General features: G+C 41.0%; 1 protein-coding gene across 1 annotated transcript in view; it reads right to left on the bottom strand.

Annotated features, from left to right (window-relative positions):
- Window positions 1–9376: 9376 nt before the first annotated feature.
- The window catches only part of RIMKLB (ribosomal modification protein rimK like family member B), an 83354-nt gene continuing 81930 nt past the window's right edge, over window positions 9377–10800 (bottom strand). The window contains exon 9 of the transcript XR_005559565.1: window positions 9377–9436. The gene's annotated coding sequence lies outside the window, so the exon portion shown is untranslated. The remainder of the gene's footprint in view (window positions 9437–10800) is intronic.

Genomic DNA, 10800 nt, shown 5'->3' with positions numbered 1-10800 from the left:
ATTTTGTCGGAAAGTGGAATGTGAATGAAAGAAAAGTTTCATAACATTTAAGGAAAGAAAAAGGTTTATGCTCTTGGGATGAGGCATAAGCTCACTTCAAGAGAAAGGAACAGCAAAAAATTAGATAGGAACTTAGAAAAAAGCTTAAAAAACAAGGATATGAAAATAAAGAGACAGGATGATTGAAAAAAAAAGGAAACATTTGATTTTTATTTCATTTAATTATACTGATAAACCACCTTTCTTTAACAATGGATCTGAATATAATATACATAGATCCGGGTGATCTTCTAGCCAAATATCGATCAGCTACTGACATTCTCTTTGGATGACTATTAAAAGTTTTTACATGTAGGAGGTTTTTAAAAAACTAATAGAAGAAACTTGATGGACAGAAAACATGGATCTAATACCATAGGAAACAGAGAGCACGCATGATAGAAAAACTTAACAGAAAAGCAATGAGAAAGACCTACCTACTATACAGGTATATGTCAAAAACACCATCAAGTATTCAACTATATATCTGTGACACTCACTTTACATATTTACATATAGATAGGAAGCAACAGGAGAAGCTAGGAAAAATCACACTGAGCATCTTTTTTCCATTTCTCTTCTTTATATCTATACCAATGGCTGCATCTCTAAGGATCTTTTTGTCAAAGTTCTGAAGTTTATAGATGATGTAACAGTCATTGGTCTCATTTCAAATGGTGGTGAGTCTGCATATAGATGGAAGATTGAACAATTGCCCCTGTGGTTCAACTGGAACAATTTGGAGTTGAACATACTTAAAACTGTAGAGATAGTGGATTTTAGGAACAGTAACTAAACAGGACAGGTACAGACTCCAACATATAGAAAAAACAATTGCAACCAGCCTGCCTTCTATAGAAGACCTGTATGTTGTGTTGGTCAGAAGGGCTGAGAAAAAAACTACAAACCTCTCACATCTTGGATATAAAACTTTTTCAACTCCTTTCCTTAGGACACTGCTATAGGGCATTACATGCCAAAATTAAAAAAGTTTCCTATGAATCATATTGTGAAATATGTGGATGACATGACAGTGGTGGGATGATAATGAAGATTCTTATAGGGAGGAGGTGAAGGCTTTGGTGGACTGGTGCAATAAAAATAATCTGGTTTTGAATGTTAATTAAAGGAGATCATATTCCACTTTGTATCAAGACTGCAGCTGTAGAGGTGGTCAACAGTATAAAGTACTTGGGGGTGCAGATAACTAACAACCTGACTTGGTCTCTTCATACATTATCTGTAGTGAAGCATGTAAACCAGCATTTGCATTTCTTGTGTCAGATGACGAAGAGAGCACATCTTTCTCTTTCTATCCTGGCCACTTTTTACAGAGGCACAATTGAGAACATTTTAACGAACTGCATCAAAACTGTTTGGTTTTGATGGTAGCAGTGCCTTAGATAGAAAGTCCATACAGAGTAATAAGGACAGCTGAGACAATTATAGGAAGCTCACTTCCCATTATTCAGGATACTGCTTATAAGCCCTATGTGCTTAGAGATCAAAGCATTGTTAGAGACTCCACACATCCACTTCACCCTCTGTTTCCTCCTCCTCTGGATGTTTCAAAGTATTTATAGTAGAACTACTAGATTCTGTAACAGCTTTGAGCCTTATGCCATCTACGCAGGATTCTTTTTTATGCCATGTATCTGTATAGATTCAAACTAGACTGCAATGTTTGTCTGTGTCATATGTGTGTGTGTGTATGGGTATATACATAATGGTATTTTTTTGAGAGCTAAATGCAAAACAATATCATTTTAATGTATGCTGATTAGTGTACATTTAAAGTGACAAGATTCTATTCTATTCTATTGGTAGTCATCAAGTTATGAATGTAATGGAACCTGCACATTCCACTTGTTAACTCGAAAACTTGTGGAGGTGAATTTGTACCTCAACGAGAAAACTCCTGGATCGTTAAGATGCATGTGCCTTCTTAAGTGCACAAGGTATCTTAGAATGGGAAAACCATGAGAGGCCTAGTGATGGAACAGGCCCACAAGGCCTCCCTGACCCACTAAGATACCTCATGCTTCCTCCTCCCTTCTTTCTGTGCAGGACTCATTTACCTTGAAAAGATCTGTCTCCTCTCTTCCGCAGTTCCTGCTTTTGAGGGACAGTCGAGTCGATGGAAGCCCCTGGGTACCGTAATATTGCACAAGTTCAGGCACTGATCATCTTTTGCAGAGTGTTTGCAGAACCTGCCCCCTGCTCCCCCCCAACTCTGGAGCCACGCAGCTGCCATCCCAGAATGGACATGGGAGAGGCTTCTGCATGCCTCCAGAGGTTGGATTCAAGCCTCAGAGGACTGCTCCAAGCTGCTGCTGTCCGGAACAGAGCCTTCGGAGGTTGGATCCAGGCCTTGGAGGCGCCCTCCAAGCCATTTGTGTCTGGAACAGAGATCGGGGAAGGCTTCTGCATGCCTCTGGAGGTTGGATCCAGGCCTTGGAGGACTGCTCCAAGCTGTTTGCGCCCGGAACAAAGATCAGGGACACTTCTGCATGCCTCCAGAGGTTCTGGGCATAAAGGGCTTGGAGCAGTCCTCCGAGGCCTGGACCCAACCTCTGGAGGCATGCAGCCTCCCCCGATCTCCATTCTGGGCACAAACGGCTTGAAGCAGTCCTCCAAGGCCTGGATCCAACCTCAAGAGGCATGTAGAAGCCTCCCCCGATCTCCGTTCTGGGTGCAAACAAATTGGAGGATGCCTCTGAGGCCTGGAACCAACCTCCAGAGGCTCCATTCCAGGTGGCAGCAGCTTGGAGCAGTCCTCAGAGGCCTGGATCTGACCTCGAGATGTATGCAGAAGCCTCCCCGGCCTCCATTCTGGGTGGCTTGGAGGAGGCTTCCAAGGCTCCAGGGACAATGGGATCACTTTTTTCCCCCAGCGTGGCAAGCTCCGGTAGCTGGACGGGGTGTGAGGGGCCTGGTCTTCTCCCTCAGTTGAAGGCTTCAGGCCTGCCCTCAGGCAGAAAGGAGTTGGGGACAGTAGCAGGAGACAGGCACTGCAAACACCTTTTACATAGAGAATGAAAGTTTCTGAGATCTGTGATTTGGTGCAACTTCAAACACTCGCACGAGATCACAGACTCCAGAAACTTCCATTCTTGGTGTGAAAAGCATTTCCAAACTGATTCTTCTCTCCCTCAAAGGGAAAGAAACTGTGATAGAGAGGATTTTTGCAAGGTAAGTGAGTCAGGTGTGGCAGGAAGGGAGGGGGAAGCAGTTGTGGGGAGGGGGAGAATAGGATGAATGTTGCAGAACCTCTGCAGTCGTTCGCAAGGGCGAACGCCTGCTGTGGTGCCGCAAGATTTGTAATTTTGGGACTTGCTCAGGGAGTGCTTGTCGCGAAACTTTGAACGGGTGCTAAGTGAACCCTCATAACTCGGGGATTACCTGTATTCTAAACCACTAGACACAGGGACGTTTTTTCCCTCGTACCATCATTCTTCTGAACACCTAATCCTCATAGTAATCATATGTCTAAGTATATTCATCCATGTTGCATGGCTGTAATATTATTATCCTTCGCTTCTTCTCTACTACCCCCTTATTGGTATCATTATTATGATTATTATTACTCTGTTGCTTTAGATGTATACTGAGAGCTTCTGCACCTGAGACAAATTCCTTGTGTGTCTAATTACACTTGGCCAAATAAAGTATTCCATTCCATTCCATTTCCAATTCCTACTTGTGTTCTGGATATAATTTCAAATATAAAGATGAGTCAAAAGGTGGAGTGTTCTTGGGTATCTTTATTCATTCTTCCTTTTAAAATAAATATATGGAATGACATACATTATTTTTGCTTGCAAAGTCATTAGAGGTGAATAGATTACTTTACAACAGAGCTATAAATTTGATAGACCTGTGTCCTTCTCAAAAAGCTGCATAGAAAAGTTGGGAAGTTGTTTCTGCACTGAAGATCTGATGCTTATCTTCTACCACTTCCTTTTCTACAAACCTGCAGGGGGAAAACTGTATTGGGAAACATCAAGGTAATTGATCATTTTACATATCTCCTGCCACATATTCCCCTGGGACCCTTATTACGAAGCTTCTTCTTCTTTGCTTTTAGAAAGAGAAAAAGGATACACCTGGATTCCAGAATTTACTTTTTAAAATGAAGCAAAGGAAACAATGTTTTAAGTAATTATACCTTGGTCCCTTTGTGGCCAAAGAGCTATATAAAAATAAACAAATGTTATAAATTACCACAAATCTTCCTTTAAGCTGCTTATAAAAAACAAAAATATTTCTTGGATCCAGATGAGACTCATTCCAAAATGAATTTGGTAATTCAGGATAGATTCCTGCTTGCATAATGCAAAATTGGTGGTACAAATATGTCATGTTCTGTATTCACTCACTTTCTGATTCCTAATCATTCTTCTGCTTGCTACGCTGCAAATCATGTACTATAGCAGTGGTTCTCAGCCTGTGGGTCGGGACCCCAGGGGTCGAACGACCATTTTACGGGGGTCGCCAAACAATGCAGTCCGCCATTTTTTCCCCCTTTTCCTTAGCTGTGCTACACCCTTTTATTCTATTGGCTTTTGAAAGCCAATAGAATAGACTCTCTTGAATAGAGTCTAATTCTATTGGCCTTCAAAAGCCAATAGGAATTGTCCAGGCTGTCTCTGCCCTGCTGAGCCTGCCAAAAGTCCCATTCTGCAAATGGTGCTGCACCAGTTGAGTAGTCCTCGACTTACGACCAGTTGGGGGGTCACGGCATTAAAAAGGTTGAGAACCACTGCACTATAGCAACCAAGAAATGCACTATAGCAACCAAGAAATCTTTCAAGTGTTTATATCAAATGCCATACTACAGAGCTGAAAGAGTAGGATTGGATTCAGTTTTGGACAAATCCATCCTCAAAAATCAGATCATAATAACACACCTATTCAGAATATCTGTCTGTTGTTCCACAACAGGGTATTGAATGGGCAATAAAATACAAGACCAGATTATTCCCAACCTCTAGAGAGCTAAGGATATAAGCTTGCATGGTTTGGCATGAAAAATACCGTCAGTCCTGCCCTATGTTGAGAATGTCTAAGGAGGAGCTGTGTTCAGGAGCCTTAAAAAGAGGGAAGATCTTTTTATTTCTTTTTTCAAATGGGCTAAGATATGCTGTCATTCTTTCTGCTATATACAGGTAGACCTTGCCTTATGACCACAATTGAACTCAAAATTTCTGTTGTTAAATGAATTTTGCCCCATTTTATGACCTTTCTTGCCACAGTTGTTAAATGAATTGCTGCAGTTGATAAGTTAGTAACACAGCTGTTAAATGAATTTGGGTTTTCCATTGATTTTGCTTGTCAAAAGGTTGCAAAAGGTGATCACATCACCTTGGAACACAGCAACAATCGTTAAGTATGAATCAGTTGCCAAGCATCTGAATTTTGAACATATGAGCATAGGAAAGCTACAAAGTGTGAAAAAGTTATGTCACTTTTTTCAGTGCTGTTGTAACTTTGAACAGTCACTAAATGAACTGTTGTAAGTCAAGGACTACCTGTATACAGATTCCAACTATTCCCTCATGTTCTGCATGTAGGCACTTTTAATGCCATAAAAAGAATATTCCCAGTAAAAAAGATAAGTTATTTTTTGATACCACAATAGAAATAGAGAACAAACTGAAACAAACTACTCCAGGACAATTAACTGCTACCACAATCTTGGGTCCAGTTCTCAGCCCAGCATTGTTATTTTCCTTGTGGCATTGTGATTTAAGCTTCCATTGTGTTTGAAGCTAGAAAACACATTTCCATTACTACAAAAGATCCAGATGCTTGTAATTTATAGGAAGTATAAGCTGAATTTCCGAAATTTTGAATCAGAGACACAGATCTCATTGTTATTTGACATTTCAAAAACATGTCCTATTTTTAATCATTATGCTAATCTAATTCATTTCAGAATGCTACCCAAATTGGCACAGTCTGAATGCTATCTTTCTGGTTAGCTTAAATTTGCCTGAAAGCACTTTGTTTTAATTGAGCTTTTATCCTCACCCAAACCATTACTAGAATCTACATAATTCACTAGTTAGATTCTAAACTGTCTCATCCATGCATTTCTACTGCCACAGCCTGTTCAGCGGTTTCCCCCCCCCCACACCCCCAAAAGGAACTCTTTGATCTATAGACAAGGATCTATCTGTTGCCTCCTTCAAGGAACTGCAAATTCCTCCACTCTAAATGAGGTACTCAAGTCTCCCAGATCAAGAAAGTTGTTTTTCTGCAAAATATTACCATGTTTCCCCAAAAATAAGACCAGGTATTATTATTAGTATCATCATCATCATCATCATCATCATCATCATCATCGCGTAGTCAGCCAGATGTTCAGACTGGATTTGGCATTTTGTCTTCCTATCGAGTCCTTACCAAGGACTTGGGATAGGCAGATGTGGATGTTTGATGGTATTACAGATATCGTCGCAGGATGGAAGCAGTTTCTAGTAAGGCTGCCTTTTGCAATTGACTAATGGCAAATTTGTCAATGCCAATGGTGTTCAAGTGGTGCTCTAGTTGTTTTGGGATTGTACCCAAGGTGCCTATTACTATTGGTACTACCTTTGCTTGCTTTTGCCACAGTCTTTTTATTTCCATTTGTAGGTTTTTGTATTTTGTTATCTTCTCCAGTTCTTTCTCATCTATTCTTCTGTCTCCAGGCACTGCCACGTCCACTATCCAGACTTTTTTGTCTTTCTTATCAACAATTGTTAAGTCCGGGGTTTTATGTTGCAGGTGCTTGTCTGTTTGAATAATGATGATAATGATAAAGATGATGATGATGATAATAATAATAATAATTTGGACCAAAAGACCCATTAGAGATTATTTTCGGGGGATGTCTGACTTTCCGCCCACTGCCTCCATCTGCTTACCCATGGCTGCAACGGCTTACAGTTTCCCAGAGCAGATGCTCAGGAGGTGAGGGCAGTGCCGGTGGAACACGCCTTCAGGTGAAGAGAGCGGTGTGGATAGGCGGGGAAAGCCGAAGGATCAGGTGATGCAAGCCTCCCCTCCGCCTCCCTCCAGCTGCCACACTCTTTCCTTTTGCAAGGAGATGAAGCTTCCAGTCTCTGTCAGTTCTCTGTCCAGGCAAAAAGTGTTTGGGCGCCTATGGGGCGCTTGGAAACGGAGCAAATTTCCAAGTGCCCCATAGGTGCACAAACACTTTTTGCCCAGATAGAGACTGGAAGCTTCATCTGCTTGCAAATGGGGCACTTGGAAAGGGTGCAAATCGCTTTGTTTCCAAGTGCCCCATTTGCAAGCAGACAAAGCTTCCAGTCTGCCTCTGAGCGAAAAGTACATAGCGGAGGCAGAGGCAAGAGGGGCGGGGCGGAGCGGAGGCAGGCTATCCAGACATGCTGTGCTGTTGCCTGGCTCACGGGAGGCTCGTGCGGCAGCACTGACAGCAGGTAAAGGCACCGGGGAGGGGGACGCAGATGATCCCGATGCGCCACCTACTCCATCCCATTGTCTCTTGACTTCCTTGCAGCCACGCCAGGGCAGGTGGCTGCACAGCCCAATAGGATCACCTGCCTCTTCCATGCCTCTGCCTCTGCCTGGCTGCCAGTGCCACCGCACAAGCCTCCCGTGAACCAGGCACGTCCAGATCGCCTGCCTTCCCTCGCCTCTGCCTCCACGCTTGGACTTACCTGTGTTGCACCAAGGGGCCAGCGGGCTGCTGCTGCTGCTGGACACCATTAGCCCCTACAAACTTGCCGCCTTTTGTGCTGGCCATGCCCACCCCCCTGGGCTTATTTTTGGGGTAGGGCTTATATTATGCCCACCCCAAAAAAATCAGGCAATCTGGATGGGTCTTATTTTGGGGGAAACACGGTAACTAGGTGATGTAAAATTAAACACTTAAAATAGCAGGAAATATTTCTCCCGAAACCCAATCAACATGGTCAAGATACAAGAACTGACACCTGAGGAATTCAAACACTTCAAACAAACTTGCAACATTTGACTTGGATGCAAGTTTCAGTATAGGACATATGGGAAATATTAAAATACATTTAATATATATTGATTTATATATCTGCCCATCTTGCAGATGTGACTCTGGGTAATTAACAATATATCAAAAATACAAAATCCAATATCAATAGAAGCTTAACAGCCTACAATGGATTCTACAATAATTCTAATAAACATTCAAAAATAACATCTCATGGTCCGTTCAACCTCCCAACCCCATACCCTGGAGCCCATCTAGATCTTCAGTGCTTTGAAATCTCATCTTGTAGGTACAGTATTCCTGAGGGTAGGCATTGTGACCAAAAAAGAGCTGCTTCAATGGATGACTGTGGATTCATTATTATCACCTTGTGACCTATCAGAGTATAACTGGGAAATCACCTTTTTCAGGGCACATTTACTCAGACTAGTGTTGTCCAAGGCTACATATCAGTGGAGAAGTGGAGACAGCTGGCACATGCTGTCATTGTTCCTGTTAACTTTTGGTATGTCTGAGGGAAGAGGATAAAGTACCAATGAAACATTTTCAAAATCTTTTTACCATGTAAGCATTTGCAAGGGGAAAACTGTAGCATGGAAGGCAAAGTGAGGTCAATCCTTGCCTTCCCATCGATAACTCTTTCCCATGAAGTTGCTCTTGTGCAGCAATTACACTAATTTAAAAATGCTTTTATAGAGATCAACTATATTTTTAAAATATGATACCTGACCAGGTGGGAAATGAGACTGCAGAACAAACACCAAATTAGCGAAAAAGTTCTGAGTGGATCTGATGCTATCAAAAAGGTGTAACTCTAGTTTATGTCTGGTTAAACCTATCTTGTTATTTTTTTTCACTTAAGTTTTAACAGTTGTTTTGCCATTCCATCACAAGCTGTAGTGCTTTATTTATCATTAGCCAATTAGCATTATTATTTGCTTTTATTCTCAAAGAAACACTGTATATTTTGGGGTGTATTTTATAAAAAGGAAAAAAAAAAACAAAATGGAATATAAGAATATTTATAATTTATATATATATCTTTTTCCTTACAATGAAACAGACTAGTATTAGAATTATGTATCATATCACACTTATCAGAGATACAGCAGGAATTTTAGTGAAATACAAACCAGATATGCAAAAAACATTAACAAAATTGGAAGGGACTCTGGTGGTCTTCTAGTCCAAGGTTTTGCTCAAGCAGGAAATCCTATATCATTTCAGACAAATAGCTGTCCAGTCTCTTTTTAAAAGGCTCCAGTGATGGAGCACCCACAACTTCTGAAGGCAAGCCGTTCCACTGGTTGATTGTTCTCACTGTCAGGAAATTTCTTAATTCTAGATTGCTTCTCTCCTTGGTTAAATTCCAACCATTGCTTCTTGTCTTGCTTTCTGGGGCTGTGGAAAATAAGTGGACCCACTCTTCTTTGTTGCAATCTCTCAAATATTGGAACACTGTTAAAATATCACCCTAGTCCTTCTTTTCACTAAACTAGACATACCCAATTTCTGCAACCATTCTTCAAAGAATGGGACAACTTGCTGCGGCCAACTCACCATGGCCAATTCACCACGGGACAACTTGCCATGGCCAATTCGCCATGGGACACTGTGGGACAATTCAACAATTCAATTTAATTATTTAAAATAATTTTAAAAATATTTTAATTTTTGTCATTCACATTTCATTTTGTCCCTCCTTTGGCATTCTTTCTTTAATGATTCTATGTCATTATTTATTCAATATTAGTGTAGCTCTTGTTCCGCATCGAATTGTCCCATGGTAGGTTGATCGTGTCCCATGGCAAGTTGTCTCGTGGTGAGTTGACTGCAGAGAGTTGGCAAATCATGCATCATAGCAACCAAGAACCAAATCATGCACTATAGCAACCAAGAAATCTTTCAAGTGTTTATATCAAATGCCATGCTACAGAGCTGAAAGAGCAGGATTGGATTCAGTTTTGGACAAATCCATCCTCAAAATCAGATCATAACAACACACCTATTTAGCATATCTGTCTGTTGTTCCACAACAGGATATTGAATGGGCAATAAAATACAAGACCAGATTATTCCCAACCTCTACAGAGCTAACGATATAAGCTTGCATGGTTTGGCATGAAAAATACAGCCAATCCTGCCCTCTGTTGAGAATGTCTACGGAGAACATTTAATTATTTAAAATTATTAAAACATTATTTTAATTTTTGTCATTCACATTTCATTTTGTCCCTCCTTTGGCATTCTTTCTTTAATGGTTCTATTCCACTATTTATTCAATATTAGTGTAACTCTTGTTCTGCGGCAAATTGTCCCATGGCGGGTTGGTGATGGCAAGCTGTCTCGTGGCAAGTTGACCACAGAAAGTTGGCCGTGGCGAGTTGTCACAGACCTCGTTCTTCATTTGTTTTACCTCAGTTCCCTAGTCATCTTTTTTGTATTGTTATAACCAAAACTAGAGTTGAAGTTCACAAGTCATAAAAGGGCCACGTTTGAAGATCCCTGCCTTATAAAGTGGTATTAACACTTCACGTGATCTTGATTCTATTCCTCTGTTAATGCAGTCTAGGATTGCACATTGCTGGCTCATATTTAAGTGATTGTTCACTAAGACTTCAAGAACCCTCTTGCAGCTACTGCTATTGAGCCAATTTTCACTTAATTTGTATATTTGATTTTTCTTGCCTAAGGGTAAAACCTTACTTTTCTCATCATTGAATTTCATTTTGTTAGATAGGGCCTAGGGTTCAAGTCAGTTGAGA

Source organism: Crotalus tigris, unplaced genomic scaffold (genome assembly GCF_016545835.1).
Source record: "Crotalus tigris isolate CLP2741 ecotype Arizona unplaced genomic scaffold, ASM1654583v1 scf7180000020347.5012614909:4044961, whole genome shotgun sequence".
NCBI lineage: Eukaryota > Metazoa > Chordata > Lepidosauria > Squamata > Viperidae > Crotalus > Crotalus tigris.
The sequence above is the reverse complement of the archived record's forward strand: the minus strand, read 5'-3'. Positions and strand labels throughout refer to the sequence as shown.